At 43.0% G+C, this 18,800-nt stretch overlaps 1 protein-coding gene across 32 annotated transcripts in view; it reads right to left on the minus strand.

The window, feature by feature from the left end:
- The window catches only part of Rbfox2 (RNA binding fox-1 homolog 2), a 254,710-nt gene that overhangs the window by 114,779 nt on the left and 121,131 nt on the right, over positions 1-18,800 (minus strand). The window lies entirely within an intron of this gene.

Here is an 18,800-nt window from a genome sequence, read left to right on the forward strand (position 1 = left end):
GTTCTCTCACTGCATCGTAAAGCTTTGTAAGCCACAAAAAGAGCAGAAACAAGTCTGTAGACTGTCTTTTACAGGTTGCTTAATTTTCTCTGAACATTTACAAATTCAGTGTCTTTTCACCCACAACAGTGAAGAGAATAAAATTTTTAAAGTAGACATTTCACAATTACTACTGAATGATTCACAAGATGCACAGATAGCAGCATTCTAAACTCAGTGGCCTTGGACATAGTAGATTATGAGTGAAATCTCAAGGGTGCAGAGAGTTGTTTGTTTTGTGATACAGGGTCACATCTGTAGCTCAGGCTGGCCTAGAGCTTACTAGGTAGTCCAAGCTAGCCACAAACTCATAGTAAACCTTTGGCTCAGCTCCTAAGTGTTGAGATTACAGACATGAGCCATCATGCCCAGCTCAAAACTGATTTTTTTTAGAGGATATCCTAACAGATGGATTTTCTCAAGGTAAGAATCAACAACCTGGATGAAACACACTGAGGTCAGTTTCCCTAAGAGGGCACACAACAGTCTTCTCTCACCTTATCATGTTCATAGGACAAAACTCTCCCATATAGTTCAGTTTGGTAAATGTGGTGGTAGGGTGACAGTTTGAATTGAACATGTCCCCAGGTTCATGCTGATGCTATTTTGAGAGGTTCTGGAAACTTGAGAGGTCAGGCCTACTTGGAGGAAGGAAGTCACTCCAACAACAGGTTGTTAGGGTAACTACTCCTGTCCCCTTCTTCTTTCCCTCTCTCTTCTTCCTATCTACAATGAGGTAAAGACATTCTCCTTACCTTAGATGCCTGCTGCCATGATGTGGCACTGGCCCAAGAAACTATGCCTTGAACCCTGTGAGAATGTGAGCTAACCATTCGATCCCTGTAAAGATGAAAGCCCCTGGTGCAGGAAGACACGCACATAGTGAACCGAAAAGCACAACGTAGAAAGACTGCATTATCATTCTGAATAGTGTTTGTAAATAAGAAATAAAAATGTTTTGCAGCTATATAACAAAGACACCTATTTTTCTTCAATAAAATTAGCTCATTTTTTTTAATGCTATGTCTATGTAACTAAGGTTTTTTACAGCCTTTGAATGCTCTGTAAGTTGTGCATGAGAAGAATAGGAGTAGTTGTAAAGAGGGACTGTTGGAAACACACCTGAAGTCTGGAATCAGAATTTGTAAGAAGGCTACGTAAGGTGTTGAGTGGCAGGTAATAGACTATCAGGTCCATATAAAGAAAGTTATCTTTTGAGGTACATATACTTCTAAAGGAAACTAGGGAATCAAAATGTGGATGACGTATGCCTGTGAAGCACGATACACTAGGCAGATTCAGATCTGCACAGCTCGAGACCTACAGAAGAACAAGAACAGAACAAAGAGTGAAAGCAGTGCAAAGGCTGATGTAACAAGTCAACCCGCCACCACACAACCTGCGTACTGGGACTAGCTTTAGCTGTGCTTTTAACAGAAAATCTGCTTCAGATGGCACTAATACAACAGAATCCAGCTTTTGTTTTTTGGATTAGATTTATTCAATTTATTTGTGAGTGTTTTGTCTACATGTATGTATATGACTACATGTGTGCTTAGTGTTGGTGGAGGTCCTAAGAGGACATCGGATCCTCTGGAACTAGAATTATGGACAGCTGTACACCACTAGGTAGCTGATGGGAATTGAACCTGGGTGTCCTCTCCTGCAAGAGCAACAACTGGTCTTAACTGCTGAGCCATCTCGCCATCTTCCACGGTTCAGCTTTAATACATCTTCACAGATGAAAAATGAGAAATGAGGCACATTCTATAGATTTCAAAGAGATTCAATAATTTTGTCCTAAGGAATACCACTGATGATCTCAACTTAACCTCATTGTGAGATTAACAGATCCAAAACCTGTTAAAAACAAAACAACAACAACAAAAAACAACCCCAAAACCAAAAAAGCCCAAAGTTGACATCCTGCAGTGGTCAAGCACGTGTCTAGCATATGGCAAGACCCTGACCTAAATTCCCAGTGCTATTTAAAAAAAAGAAAGAAAGAAATAAGCAAGGGCTGCACCTGTAGCTCAGTAAAGTGCTTGCCTGGCATGTGTGAAGCCCTGGGTTTAATCCCCAGCACTGCATCCACTAGTCATGGCAGAACACACCTATAACCCTGATACTGAGAAGGTGGAGACAGGAGGATCAGGAATTCAAGGTCATCCTAGTCTGTGTGAGACCCCCATTTTTAAAATACACACATGCATACATCATAAATAAATACAGAACAAAACACACCTAAGATGACCTGACACTGTTACAAAACTGAAGGAGGGCAAAGAGGTAAGGTGACCAGGAACCACGGCTGCAGCAGAGTGGCTAGAGGGTAGTCCATGTGATACTCTACAATACAGTGGACATTAATGCAGTGAATGCTTCTGTGAGTCAAGTACCACAAACAAGACAAGTCCTCACACTCTAGGAAATGAGCCTGCAAGAATATAGAAGAGCAGCTCTCAGAAACTAAAAAAAATGGAAACAGAAAGAAAGCATGAAATGTTGCAAAGGGGGGTTAAAACACAGAATAAAGACAGGAGATGTAGCTGGTGGGAACATGAAGCCTTGATTTCCATCTAGCACCCCAGAACAGAAATATGGGGGCAGGGCCCACAAGTGTGATTTGTAAACACTGTAGAGGCAATATACATGAAATACACAAGAAAAAGCCCACAACTTGCTTTGTGAGGGGCAGAGGGAGAGATGCAAAGGGTCTTGCTCTGCAGTCCAGACTCTAAACTTGTGACTCTCACAGCCTGGCCTCCCGTGTTATGACCACAAGTGTGTACCATCACACCCATCTGTTATTTCATTAGCCCTTTTATTTTTATTTCTAAATTAGTCATAAGGCTGAAAAATATAAAAAATGTAAAGGGCCCACTGGACTCAGATGCTAAACATTTAAAAAATACTTTCTTTTTAACTGTGCACTAAAGCATGGATGGAGAAACCGCTGACTAAAAGAAGAGCAAGGACTTGGCCTCGAGTATTATAGCCTCAGACTGACGATGATCAACTTTACAAGTATCGAGGGAAGTCAAACATCCAGCAAATTATACCACGGGGGTGGGGATGGAAATGGGACACAGAAATGAGAGCTGAGGTCTGATCAACAGATTCCTTGGCAGGCAGGTTGCTGGCAATGTTGACAGGAGCCATTTCCGTAATACAATGGTAAGAGAAACCTGACTGTGTGGGTGAAGAGGGATGAAGGGAGACCCAGCATGAACAGCCCTACTGCGTTGGCTTCAAAGGCAAAGGGAACCCACAGGTGCCGGCAAAAATGAAGAAGGCAGGAGGACTGTGACTTTTCCACAGGTGACATGCATACTACACACAGATGAGAGACAAAACAGAGAGAAAAGTCAATGATTCCGAGAAAGGGGAGAGCCTTGGCTGATGGTGGTGTGCAGGAGATCCTCTCCTTGCTGTTTCAGTTTCTCACATGTCCTCTGAAAACCATAGGGAATCCTCTCTTCTTCCCACCCCCGTGGTGACTGAATAGCAAGTGTGGAGTTCTGGCACAGATTGCAGCACCTTCCTACCTCACTCTCTTGGGCTCTGTTCTCTGAAATCATCAATGGATAAATGTTTTCTTGAGAAAGGGACAGTGAATGGCAGGCAGGCACAAGGGAACCTCTGGTCGTTGGTTCAGTCTCAGGGCTGGGGAACAGCTCTCCTTGACTCTCACCTCCACTGTCTGAACTCAGTTCCAACCACTGAGTCATTCCATCTTTGTGAAAGGTGGCATATGTTAACAGCTAAGGAGTTTTCTCAGAAATAAAGGGATGTCCAACCGCCTCTTCTCATGGACACAGTTTCTTCTTCTTTCCTGTCTCAGATGCATTGGTGTTCAGCAAACTAGAAAAGCTGCATCCACAAACAGCAAGGCAGATCCTGTGATAACGGCCATCAGCCCTTGCTAATGCCTTTGGTCTGTGTGAAGCCTTATTGAAAGGTTTCATAGTCCTAGGCCTCTTCTTTAGACCAGTGTGGTAGTTAGAATATAACTGGCCCCCAAAAGTTCACAGGGAGTGGCACTACTGAGAGGTGTGGCTTTGTTGGAGTACGGGTGGCCTTGTTGGATGAAGTGTGTCAATGTGGAGGTGGGCTTTTGAAGTCTCCTATATGCTTAAGCCGTGCCCAGTGTTTCAGTTCTTTCTGTTGACTGTGGGTCAAGATGTATGGTTTACAGCTCCCTCTCCAGCACCATGTCTGCCTGTACACCACCATGTCCTGCCTTAATAGACTAAACCTCTAAACTATAAGCCACCCCATTAAATGTTTTCTTTTGTAAGATTTGCCATGGTCATGGTGTCTCTTCAAAGCAATAGAAACCATAAGACAACCATCTTCTCATTGAACTGCCATTGGCCAAGAACACATGCCTAAATATTATTACCATTTATCGTCCAGAAAGGCAGAGAAGTTTCAAAAGCATCATATTCTGGCTCCTGTGTGTTTAGTAGTCCTCCCTCATCTCATCCCACTCCCCACTATCTTTACTTATAAGCAGTAAAAAAGAGCAGGCATCTTCAGTACTTTGCTTAGACATCTTAGCTAGATCTCCCAACTCACTAGGCACAGAACCACAAATGACAGTACTGCTAAACTCTCTGCTACTACAAAGCAAGGATCCCCAATTTCATTCCTGTTAGCCCTCATGGCAATCCCCTCAAAGTCTTCAATTAGAAATCTTCAAGATACAGTAACCTTCTCCTTAAAGTTCACTGCCCTGTCTCCAAATCATACCTGTATTTTAGACTTGTGCTGTAGAGCACCCCTTTTCTGCTACCAAAACCCATAGTTCCCTACTTCTGTGTAATAAACCCCTCTCAAACACAGCAGCTTAAAGCAACAGCATCACTCACACTTAAGAGGAAATCCAGCTGGGTTAGTGGGGTGCTTCTGGCTTGGGGTCTGTCTCTCCTAGGGTTGCCATCCATGTGTTGGCAGTCACCACGGCTTAACTAAAGCTCATTCACCTGGCTGTTGGCCCTAATCATCAGCTCCTTGCCACATGGGTCATTCCATGGGGCTACTGATAAGACAGCAAGTTGTTCCCCCAAAGGACAGACCCAAAGAGAAAGCACTGGGAAGGACGAGCTCTCGAGAGCAAAGCTGGTCTCCACAGCCACATTTACTGTCATATTCTAGTCCCACAAAGTCATTAAGGGAAGAAACTGCACAAGGGCCTAGATGTGAGCAGGTGCAATCACCAGGAGCAGTATCCTGGATGTCGTCTATCACAGTCTAGTTGAAGCTCACTCAATTCTGAAGTACTACAGCAAGGTTTGAATCTTTTTGAAAGACAGAGTTCTGCCACATGACCTATTTTGGCCTCCAGCTTGCCTCCTGAGTTCTGGGAATACAGATACCATGCTCAGCCTAGGTTTGAATTTTGCTTCCTTGTACGAAGAGAAAAGAAGGTAACAGTTGAACAGCTAACCCAACACTTCATCTGTAGGAAGCATCTGGTGATTCCTAGTCTCCTCTCCATTCCAATCTCAGCTGTCTTAACAATCTTGACATTTACTCTGTCAGTGGATATCTATAAATGAATGGCATTGAGTACCATACACAATGATTTTCATTTTCAGTGAGTCCAGGACATTTACTTTTAAATTTGATAAAAATCAGAAGTTAAAAAAATATAAACATCTGCAAATAATGAGACCTAACAGGAAGATCACACAGCAATTTCTCCCCCTAAAAATATATCCTACTAACACCTCTCCCCTTTGCTTTACTGTACCATTTAGGGAGACTTTCAGCTCATCTTAACCCAAAACATTTTTTTGGTCTAACAGTAACTGTAACTACATTAAACAAAATAATCATTAAGAATCTTTGGATATCTGCTTTTCTGGACTGGAGAAACAGCTCAGTGAGTAAAGGCACTTATCATCAAGCCAGACAACCTGAGTTCAATCTCTGGAATCCACATGGTGGAAGTAGAGAACCAACTCTGTACACACACACACACACACACACACACACACACACACACGTTAAATTTTTTTCAAATTCCCTGAAGAATATCATTTTAAAACAGTACTGGGAAGTAACTGCACCCATTTTTAGATGCGAGACAACAGCATAAAGATCATATGCCTTAAGGACCACAGAACCAACTAATGACTGAGCCAGCGATGGAAATGTAACCAGATGTGACACAATGCACAACAGAGCCACAGCCACTGGGTCTAATTTCCAGGAATGTACAGACGTTGTTAAAACTGCTACATATCAAGCAGTTCATTTCATACTCACGAAAAACAATATAACAGTTATTTTAAATAATGTACACCCAGCCTTAATTCGGTTAGCTTCTGAATGATCTAGAGTCTAAGACCAAAGCTAGTAGACCCACAGGCATTCAGACTCAGAGCAGTGCAGAGCAGTGGAATACAAACCCAGGATCTCAAGTGGACACTGCTCCACTGACAGCTCATTACACCTACATGTCATATCTAGCCAGCCTTCTTTCTGTGCAGTGTTTGTGAAGTGCCTAGTCTGCGCTAGACTTATACTCTAGGCAGCATGTGTTCTCTTCTTTAAAAAAGTGAAGACTATCAGAAGAAGCATGTGAAGAGCAGCAGTAGCTCATGTTCATATAGGGATGTCATTTTTTAAAACAATCCATATTTCCAGATCCAAGAAAGTGGGGGAGAGTAAGTGACTACCATTCCTAGGATGCTTTTTGTTGATGGAACAAAGGACCTCACAAAGTGACCTCCAGAGTCTCTGGCCCATGTGTAGACCACATAAACACAACGATGCTTTAGCCCTCCAAACAGTTTAAAATGGAAAAATGAGTCTCTACATACTTGGTTTCTTCTCTAATTTATAAACTGTATAACAGCAAAGCACTACACTCTAGTTTGAAACATGGCAAATATACTTAAGAATACTCAAAGTTAAAGGCCACATTAGAACAATCATAAAAAACAGCTTTCTTGTGGAATCAGCAGCTGGCCACCATTAACATTTCTACAGAAGACACTCAGTTAACTAAAGTCTAACCTCACTGCAAACCCTTCATCCCCAAACCTTTTTTCTCTCCTGTATGACTGCAATGGAAAAAGGTCTCCCTCATCATAGTCTCTCTTCGAACCATCCTTTCCTCAAACCCAAATTTTAAAAAAGTGTTTCAAGATACTACATGCGTGATACTGTGCTGAAAAACTGTCAAGAGTTTTCTAGGCTCAGCAAACAGTGACTTAATGTTCAAGGTCCTCCAGTGTATCCACCACACATCTCTTCCATGCCTGTCACTTCCAATGATCACTGGTGTCCTTGTTTCTACCCAAATTTTGCACTCTTGCTTCTTTTCACTCTACAAATGTCCATTATGTGTCAGGTACCTTTCTAGGGACATATAATAACCTGTAACTTCATGAAGGAAGAATATCAATCGGTAGTAGGTACAGTAAAAAAATAAAAGAAAAATAAAAATTGAGACTAGAAGGTAGACAAGAAAGGAATCAGCACATAGGTAGGCTACTCCTTTCTGACGACATCTGAGAAAAGGGCAGTGAAATGGCTAAGTGCTGTGGCCTGGAGGCAACAAGTCTGCCTGATATGTTCAGATATTAGATGTCAGTCAGTATGACACCCGTGGAGCAAACAGAGAAAGGCTTCTAAAAAAAACGGTGCCAACACTTAAGCAGGAGAACCAACAACAGGGCCACCAAGGCCAGTGTAGGGCATGTGACTTTCAATGCTGATTGAGATATGAACTACTCAGAGATTGGGTGAGAACGGCTACAACACATGACATTCATTCTGGGGCTGAGAATATAGATCAGTGGTCCAGTGCTGCCTACAATACATGAAGCCATATCTCTATCGGTGTCAGTTCTTCTGCCTATTGCTAGGGCATTCTCTATTGCAAGCTACAGTTCACAACTAACCACAACCATCTCTCTAGACCAGTGGTTCTCAAAGTGTGTTTTCTACCTGCAGCATCAGCATCATGGGAAACTTACTAGAAATGTAAAGTTCCAGGCCCACTCAGATCCAAGGAATCTAAAGCTGGAGGCAGAGCTCAGCCATCTGAAATCTTGATGCACAAGTACGTCTGAGATTGCTGCTACTGCCCAATGGGTTTATTAAAGCTCCTTGTTCTTCTGAGAGACTACCAAAACAACCCCATCTGGTTCATCTCCCCTGTCGCTGTCTTAAAAGGACAGCTCATGAATGCTTGTCCACATCTGTTCCCAATCCTACCTTCTACTCCCAAGAACTGAGGTCAACAGTATCCTCAGCAGACTCGTCTAAAAATCCACCCTCAATTCTACGATGTGCCCTACCCCTTTGCTCTAAAGGAAGCCTGACAGCTCCTGAGAATACAGCTGTTTCTGCAGCAAAAGCTGTTTGCCGGCTTTGGCAGAGGCAAGCATCCTCCTTGCTTCCCAGCACAGCTTCCAAACCCCTAGCCTGCCCTCATCCAAACTGCACATCTTTTAAAAGCGGTTTCACTTACTGACTTCCTAGTCTCAGTCCTGTCTTCAATTCCATTGTTTGTCTACTTTTCGGGACTTGCACATTCATATTGAACCAACATCTGGCCTCCTAGGATTATTTTTCAATGTTTTTAGCACCAAATATATTTTTCAACTCTTCCCCTGAACCACCTACTAGCATCAGGCTAACACCACCATCACCTCTTACAATGTCAAGCATCTAAAGAAGAGTTTGTGTGTGCTGGTTTCCCACTACAGCAGTTTTCAGCCTTCTTATGCTTTCCAGTCTACAAAGCAACTCCATCCTTTTTCCTGTCTTTACTCCCCATCATGTCCCTCCTTTCTTCCTAGGGCAGCTTAGATGCAACAGTCTAATACTACTCATTACACCTTTCCTCAGGCGTAACAGCTGTAGTATTCGCCACTCCTTATATTCAAGGTTCAGCTACGTTCATGGGACACAACAGAGAAAGAAGATAAAACCAGAAGACCTCCATGAACCAATGTTCCCATCCAACCTGGCAGTAAGGCAGACGCCCTCCTTGCCATTAGAGACCTGTGCACCGGGCTGGACGAGACACACTCTGCTCCTGTACTAGCCTTTTTCTTCCTAGCACCCTGTATTTCTTCCCTCTACTTTGATCTTTCCCACTGACATGACACATGCCTGACCCTTACCTTTGTAAAAGCCCTTCAGTCTACATTTCCCTGCAGTTACTGCCCAATTCTGTTCTCTGCTCAACAGTGTTCCTAGTCTCAACATCCACACCTACCAATTAACAATGCAGCTCATGCCAATATTCTCCAAAATAGCTTTTCCTAGTCTCTAACCTAACACCCTACCAAGGCCAATGTCAATTACTTGGTCTTATTACCCAAACCTAGTAGCACTTTCTTCTCCAGGCGACTCTGTCTAGTTTCCCCTAGCCAACCCATTCGTTTCAGTCACTTTCAGAGGTGACTCAGGGTTTTGATCTCAGCCTATTCTCTATTACATTTAATCCCCAGGCTTTAAATACACCACTATACACAATGAACCTCAACCTTCTACCTACGACTCACGTCTCTTCTGAGCTCCAGATCCACTTACATACCTAATAGATAGCACAAATACAACAACAACCAAAAAAAAAAAAAAAAAACAAGCCATAAAAACAGTCCTTTCCATTCTAATTCCTCAAGCCAACAGCTGAGTACCTAGGTTTCTCCATCTTAACACATATCCAAAACTTGCCTGCTGGGTCTAGCGAGCTAACTCTTCAGACTCCCAGCTTCTTGCTTAAGACTCTGGCAAGAGCTTCCACTTGCTTTCCCTTCTCTCTTCCCAAAGAGAGCCACGCACTTAAGACCTGCCAACACTGGCCATTTTAATCCTGGACAAAATTCAGATTTCTCCCACAGGCAGTGAGAGAGGCGGCCTTCCCAAGTTCTCCAGACCATCCCCTTTCTGTCCTCTCCACCCTAGTCACATCTCCCTTCCAGTCTCAGCTTATTCCTACCTTATCCCTTGCTTGGAGTGCTTCCTTATAGGCCCCAAAAGGCGTTCTTCTTCACTCGGTCTCGTTTACTCCAGTGAAACTATCCATGGTCACATTTCCTTGTTTCCTTAAGTACCTAAGAGTTATCAGAGCTTTTCTCGATGTGTTCAATCTGCTCTCTCTTACCAGTTTAAACAAGGAAAGAAAACCATCTATGGAAGACTCCCCACTTTGCTTGCTGCTCTTCTGCCACCCACAACACAATGAATGGAACACAATTTCAGCTAATGTACATTAACTGCTTAAGTCTTATTATTAACATAATAACCTAAGAGCTTACTGAACTTTCTTTTAATGTGTCTGTCTATATTGTGTGCAGGTAGGTGTGTGTGTGTGTGTGTGTGTGTGTGTGTGTGTGTGTGTGTGTGTGTATAGAGGCCTGCAAACAACCCCAGGGTTGACATCGCTTCCTTTTAAACAGGGTCTCTCACTGGCCTGGAGATTACAATTAGGTCAGACTGCAAGGCCAGAGACTCGCAGGGATCCATCTTCCTGTCTCTGTTTTGACTTCCCAGTGGGGGAAAGTGCTATTACCATGCCTGGTATTTTCATATAATCATCAAGTGTTTTATTGACCAAGCCATCCCCCAAATCCAGTTTTCCGGGCATTCATTCATTCATTCATTCATTCATTCATTTGAAGATAGACTATCGTTCTGTTGTTCAGGATGCCTAGAACTCATTCACTATGTACAACAGCTGGTTTTGAACTCGAAGCAATTCTTTTTCCTTGGCCTCCCAAGTACTTGCATTACAGGTATGAGATCTCACCTGGCTTTCTAAGATGTTATGTACTAACCCAAATTTATTCAGATTGTAAACTCTGCAATAACAAAGGAAGCCTTTTGTCATCTTTCTAATATATAAATCTGATGATATGTCACCTTGCTTAGATCCATTAGTAGATCTTCATTAGAATAAGCAGTCTCCTATGTTTTGGTTTGTTTTTTAAGACAAAGTCTTGTTTTATGGCACAGGCTGGCATGGAACTCTCAGTTCTCATGCCTCAACCTTCCAGAGTGCTGGGGTTACAGGAGCACACCACCACGGCTGGCCCAGTCATTCTCAAGTGCTTTAGATAACCAAGAGTCTGTAATGTTTCTTACCAATAACTGCCATTCTACTCAGGCCCTGCACACAGGTTTTATGGAATTCTCTAAAGTTCTACACACATCTACACTCACACAGAAAGAGAGAGGTGGAGGGAGAAGGAGAGAGGGAGAAGGAGAGAGGGAGAGGGAGAGAGGGTGAGGGAAAGAGGGAGAATATGAGTGTGTGTATGTGTTTTAGTAACCTATTCTCTTTTAGAAAATCCTTTTAATTCCTCAAGCCACTATTTATTTATCTTTCTCCTTCTGAGCTTGTCCTACTCCCAAAGCCAATCCTACCTTCTCAGAGCACAAGCAAGTATCCTCTGTACTCTTATATACTCCACTTCTTTTACTCTAATGGATGTCCTCAGGTCACCTTTCAACATGGGTGTACTCTATTGTATTTTATATTCTTGGAGTACCTGAGATCAAACCCTGAACCTTGACCACTAAGCTATACTCCCTGTCAGAAGTCTCTGTATTTAAACCAATACGAACACAGCTTCTCCCCACTGAATTCCTCAGAGTCAAACTTCTGCATCTACTGTTTCTATCTTATTCCCTTGCCTCTCCCCCATGGACTCCTACCTGACTCCATTACCGGCAACTTTCTGTCCTCATCATTCACCCAAAATGACTCCTGTTAAAGTCACTAGCGACCATCACGTTGCTGACCCCCAATCTCTTACCTTGGTTTCTACATCCTGGGTTTACTCCTGAAGGATAGGCTCCCTGCTTCCTGTCGGGGCTTGTCCCCCTCCATCAGGAACTAACTTCCTTTCTTGCCCTCCACTTCCTCCTGAAGCCATTCTCATTTTAAGCATGCAGCTTCTGTGACACTTTATGCAGTTTTCCACAAAGTAAACCTCTACCTTTCCATGGTTTCCTGGACCTAGGTAGACAGCTACCTAAACAGTATTTCTTCTCTGAACATCTTAAAGTTACAACCAAAATATTAATTTCCAAATCAAGCCCATGATGCCCTTCACCTTTCCTCCTACAAAAGCCTGTCACTCATCCACACCATGGCAACGCCCCGCCTATTTTACCTCTGAGTCTCTCTCCCCGAGTCCCACTTACCAGCCTTGTCCCTGAGGCCGCTTCACTACAGTCATTGCACTTCGCTGCATGTTTACTCTGCTTTAGTCTGCATAGACAACTCGAAAACAATAAAAAGAAAACAAAAACCAACTATAAATTCTATTTCATGTACTCCTAATCCCGTTTAAAGTCTTTTACGGCTCTTCACTGCCAAGTACCCATTTGTAGCACCTAGCCTTATGTTATCTGAGCTGAACAGTTACTACATTTTGTGATCATTCAATTTACTATTGTCTCATTCTCTAGTCCTATACACCAATTAGAATGGCAAGTGGAAGGTGGTCACTAAAAAAATTAGCCTATAACTTCCATTTAAGAGGTGCTGTTATTATTGCCTTATATTTTCACAGAAACTACATCACTAGTCTACCCATCCTGTTTTGGAAATCTGAACCTAATACTCTGAAATGTTGCACACTGATGCACAGCACAAGCGAGGCCGACATTCAGCCTAAGATACCCACGGGTTGCTGCTATTCATTCTAAAATGGCCGAAAAAGACTTTTTTCTAAGGACTCCACGAACATTTCAAGAATGTTCCCAAGCACTATAACATCCTTTCCACAACCTGCAAAGCATGGCTCAAGGAACCAGTGGTGGTGAAACAGAATTCAAATCTCCTTATTTTCCCTACTCTGTTCCTGGGTCGTCATCCTGAGTGCAGTGGTGCCAACAGGAAACCAGTGAACACATAAGAGAGACCTTAGGAGTGGTGCAGTGTGCTTCAGGACACACATCCTGACTGTAACTCACACTTGGCTGCTTTCTAGTCTGTAAAATGCAGGGGTGGAGAACTTCCAGAGCTGTTAAGGACTGCAAGTGGTACATCTATGTCCATCAGACATGTGAGTACTCAATAGGCTACTTAAAGAAATAAAAGCCATTCTTTAAGAGATGAGGTTGAGTTTCTGGCCTTGCCATTTGCTAAGTAATATGAACTCTCTCTTGATCTCTTCTTCCTCACTTGTGCAGTAGTGACATCCTTTAGCAATGCTGTGATAATGAATAAAACAATGCAATACATAAAAGAACTTTCTTGACTGAATAAAATCAGATAACAATCCCTATTGTTATATACACTCTTCATACACTGGATTTACTCTTTAAGGACACAAGATGTCTTTAACCATCTTTGTATTTGCAAGAGGTGGTTCCGCTCATTTCAGGAGCTCCTTAAATACTGGATGAACTGATTTATTAAGACAGAATTGACTGATGACCAAACAGTTCAAATGAGATCTACAAGTACAGCCATACACCATGTAGGCAAGACGAACCAAACTCAATTTGGACTAGAGAGCAGGCCGTGTCTTCTGGGAATTTTGGAAAATGAGGTATAATTTTGTTTACTTGATAAAAATCACATAATCATCAAGCAAGCATGTTTGCTTAACATAGGAATCAGTTCTTTCTGTCTCTTTCTTCCTTGCCTTCATCATTTGAGATTATGAAGACAGGGTGAATAAATGACATAAGGACTCTCCATAGTATGGCACATACTCCCAAAAGAGTTGAAAGGCAGCCGTAATGAGGGCTTCCTACCCACTAACACTTCAAATATCAATAAGGGTGATTATTTCACACAAAACTAATTTGTGTTTGTCAAAGTTCTCCCTATGTGAATTCAAGGACATCCTCAACACAATGGAAAAAAATTCAGGGATGGTTTGCAGTCTGTTTATGCAAATATTCAAAGCAAAAGGATGGTCAGCAAGAGCAAGAGCAGGGTGATGCATGCCTATCTCAGCAACTGGAAGGCGAAATGGGGGAACCAGGAGTTCAAGGCCATCTTTGTCTACTCAGTTTGAGAGCACCCTTGGCTACATGAGACTGTTGAAGGAACAAAACGAAGCACACACAGGTGCTGTGTGCTAGTTATTTACTGAGCATCTACAGTGTGCCTATGCCGTGTCATGTGTGTCTCACAGGTCTTCTCGAATCATGATAACCATGTGGTATGAATTAATTTCCCTGCACAACAAATGAGGAAACTGAGGTTTGCAGGTTAAGTAACTCGTTCACAGCCACACAATTGGGAAGGGTACAAGTAGCACTCAGTGAAGTCCCTAACACTCCAACTCTTCATTCGATCAGGGTGGCCAGCTTTCCTGTCTCTACCCTCCTCCTCCTCCAGTGCTGAAGTTACAGGTACACACTGCCACACTCAAATTTTCCTTCACATGGGTGCTGGGGATCTGAACTCAGATCCTTATGCTTGTACAGAAAGTACTTTATCCACTGAGCTATTCTCCATCCCTGGAAATTAACATTTTTATTTTTATGAACAGGGCTTGGTGATACACATCTTTAACCCCAGCACTTGGGAGGCAGAGGCAGAAGGATCTCTGTGTTCAAGCCTAGCCTGTTCTACACTTTGAGTTCCAGGACTGCCAGGACTACATAAAGAGACCCTGTCTCAAATAAGTAAGTAAACAGATGGATAGACGGATGGACGGTTGGGTGAGTAGTCAAAGTTTATGGCACACAGTGACAACTGCAGATGCAGATGGTCAACACAACCAGGGGAATCACAAGACCCTTTGGCTTGTTCCAGTTCTCTTGGCACAACAGCATCTCAATGCAGCATGTGGTGTATTAGTTGGCAAGCTGTTCTAATATAGTAACTGGACCAAGAAAAAATACATGTGTAACAGTAAGCCACAGAAGAAATAAGGAAGGAGACTGTCAGTGTCAGTTTCATCAAGCCTAAGTAAGCTGAAATGAGATTAATTCAATTCCTATCCCTTCATAACCTCTCTTAAAAACAATCAAAAGATAGACGCGCACATCCTTCCAGAGAAGGACGTGGATCAATCCCCCACCCAGCGAAAACTACTTAGTGTGCATTAGTGTGCCAGCAAACCCTCGAGTTCTCATAAATACAGTACTACAAAAATAAATCAATAGAGGGGAGGAAATTACATTTCAAGGTCATATTCAAATGGAAAGGAGAAACAGATAAAGAAGCCTCCCCAACATGCCATACAGATACACACTCTGATCCAGCTCCATCTTCACAAACATCACTAAAATGTTGGCTTCTGGCATTTACAAATGTAGCTTCCCAGAGCCAAGAAGGTTCCTACATTTCCAGATATCTGGGATGAAGGGCAAAGGGCAAAGTGAAACTTCCAAAATCTGGCTAGTAGCCAAAGGCATCACATGGACTAATAGTCTCCCTTAGCAACACACAACAGCTGTCTGCTCAAGACAGCTATCGCCATCTTTACAAGGGATTACTGATGTTAGTGTTTTTGCAGCTAAAAGCAAAGAGGGAAGAGGACTCTGAAGGATTCTTTTCCCCGACATTTTCCTAAAAGTTTTTATAGTTACCATTTATAAACTTCTCTAACTATAGAATATTCACTCTATCACAAATTACAATGTCACAATTACCAGAAAGTTAAAAATAAAGTAAGGTACATATTAAGTTCTGGATTTACAAATGTAAAATGCTTCATAATGGCTGGTTATTAATTACTATTCCAGCTGCCATGGGCCTTGTTTCTAACTATGAGCAAGACATTCTTTGTGACTTAATTACTTCCCTCGTAGTTTTAGTAACAACAATGACCTATTTCACAAGACAACTGTGAAGGACATTAATTATTAGATAAAAACTCACAAAAGCTTATTAAGGACTGTGCCATCTACTGGTGCTATCTACAGATGTAGCTTGATTATCAACACATGACACGCAAGCCCATCCTGACCCACAAGGAAGACTGCCACTCCTAAAACCTCCAGCTCACGTCATCTACCCACTTGCCTTCTCCAAACCTACCAAACCCAGGGGACAGCACTGCTCTGGGAGCTCAGCCCTTGCATGAAGTCTAACAAGATAAACAACATTTAGAAACCAGACTCTAATATTATAATCTGCGGGGTTCAAAGGCCCTCACACCTGTTCGAGGAAGGGCTGTGGCCTGTGCTCTGCGGAGCCTCTGTGCAGGAACAGAATCTCAGCTTTCCACTCCTTATATGTGCAAGTGCAAGCCTCACCACAGCACTCTACTCACCCAGAGGTACATCATGGCAGAGCCGCTGCAGACTCAGCTGGCGTTGAGCCTGGACTGCAAAAAGGCACTTCAGTGAACCAGAGGAAAAAGGACACCAGAATGGGGGGCAAAGGATCAAGTGGAGAGAACCCCTAAAAAATCACTTGAGCTAAAAATCCTCTTTAAAAAACACACACACCAGTTTCCTCCCCCCTCCTCCCTCCTCTCCAGCCGACTGTTCTGTTGTTCTCTCCTCCCTCTTACCCTCCCTCCACCCCCCGCAGGGAGTTCCCGGCCCAAGTGTCTAAACTGGAGTGTACAGCACTCACTCTCTGTGTTTGCCTTCAGGGAATCTCTGTGCCATTCTCCTTCTACAGGCACAATCGCCACTCACAAAGGTTATTGCAAAAGGCAGGGCTGGGCAGCATTGGTAATGAACCACCAGCACCAGGTTCTAGTGCTAGACACAAATCAGCTCAAATGAGTGCTGCAACCAACAAACTGCCCTCCAAGATCAAGACAAATGCACCAAGCTTGCCCCCTGTCCTGATTCTTCTGGGTCCCCCGGCAGAGGCCGGGCACGCACACAGAACCCTTCCGTGACACTGGCCTGGGGCCCACTATGCTTTCTGTCACTTCACCATTAAAAACTCCCATCTATAAGATTGTAAAATACAGGAAAACTTAGATACACGCTTTTTAAAAAGGTTCTCTTTTCTTTCTTTTTAAAAAAGGCTTTTCATCTTCATCATTCCTAGTCCTTGCTGTCATCACTACTGTCCCTACTTAACACAGCCTTGTGTCTCAAAGGACCAGCAACAAGGGCTTTTAGAGTCGCATAGCTCTTGGGTCTCTAGCATGCTACACAGACTCTACCTGAGCATGTGGACAGGGTAGGGTACAAGGCCTGGGTCTAAATTCCTCACCCAAAAAACCCAGGTGTAACACTTGGTGGAGCTGCAATTAAATAAAGGCATATATACCGTTTAATCCTCTGCCACAAATCCTGCTCACCACGTTTTTTAATTTCAATTTAAACACTGTGTCTTCTGCATGCCAAATATTCTACCCATTATGACCACTGATGAGTAAGAACTAGCAAATCACTTGTCCTGGTGCTTTTCATTCCCAAAACAGCTCAATTTGCCCCCACCCGTCAATGCCCACACACTTTCCTGACCTCACTGACTCACTTTGCCACGTTTAAACTCAAAGGCACTCCCACCTCAAACACTCAGGAGTCAGAGGCAGGAAGAAGATCCTACAGTCTGAAGCTAATCAGCCAGGGCTACAAAGTGAAACCAACCAAACCAAGGCCCACCCTACTGGCACTTGACTCCCCTCCTGGGCCTGGAGCTTCTAACACAGTATCCACCACCTCTACAGCAGGTATGTCCATACAAATCTTCTCTGTATCCTTCGGGTACAGTTTATCTAATTCTGGCCCTGGAGTCTTTTGCCTAGTGATTGGCATAGAGCTATAAAATATCCTCAAAATGTTACTGTTTTTGAGGAATATTCTGCTTGGTTAACTTATTTAAAGTAAACCAAAACAAAACTGAAAACAAACAAAAACAAAGTCTACTGCCTTTCAAGTACTTCTGACACAGCTGTTTAAACAGCTCCCTCCAGCTTGGGAAATCTCTGAGTAAGAGATGCAAGTACCAGGAAGGCAAGGGAGCGATCTCCTGCACTGTTGCCGTGCTGCTCTGGTTCCACATGCCTGGAAAATAGGGCTGGTTCTCTGAGAGTCGGGGCCTGGTCCCTCCTAGTCCCTTTTCTGCTGCTTCCACTCTAAGCATGGCCTCTGCAGGGAGCCTATAACAATTTTCGCTTGCTCCCTCCCTCCCTCCCTCATCAGCTCTGTTTGACTTGGTGGGCTGGGGCAGGGTTCTTGGCTTTGTCTAGAGCAGTGATTCTCAACCTTCCTAATGCTGTGACCCTCATGTTGTAGTGACCCCCAACCATAAAAGTATTTCATTGCTACTTTATACTGTAATTTTGCTACTGTTATGAACCATAAATTTAAATAGCTGGTATGCAGGATATCTGATATGCAACCCCAAGGGGTCATGACCCACAGGTTGAGAACCAATGGTCTCAACCTTTTCTGTTCTTCCCACAAAACCTTTCTCTGCTTCTTCTGAGGACAAGGTTACCTCCTTCCTAGTATAAAAGCAGAGAAAAATTTCTAAGCTTAAAGCTGACACTGAATTTTTGTTTTAAAATTTTTTTAAATAAGGAAACAAATATTTTTCTGAGAAACTCTCCAATCCTAAGAAAACAAATCTTAACTAAACAAACTGTTATTTAGAATCTTTAATATGTCCACAGCTACTCAGTACATGCAATTTTCCTGTCTCACAGTCAATGATCTAAATTTGAAGTCACCTGACCTGGCCCTCACCTATGAGAAATAAACATGTTAACATCACATTAAAAAACTGTAGTTAGGGGAAGGGTGGGGGGTAAGACACGGCGTCACTGTGTAGCCCAGGTTAACACTGCACTCACAGCAATCCTTCTGCTTCAGCTTCCTAAGTTCTAGAAGTACTAGCTTAT

The sequence above is a fragment of the Peromyscus californicus genome, unplaced genomic scaffold, assembly GCF_007827085.1.
Source record: "Peromyscus californicus insignis strain IS unplaced genomic scaffold, ASM782708v3 Scaffold_20__1_contigs__length_68692818, whole genome shotgun sequence".
Classification (NCBI taxonomy): domain Eukaryota; kingdom Metazoa; phylum Chordata; class Mammalia; order Rodentia; family Cricetidae; genus Peromyscus; species Peromyscus californicus.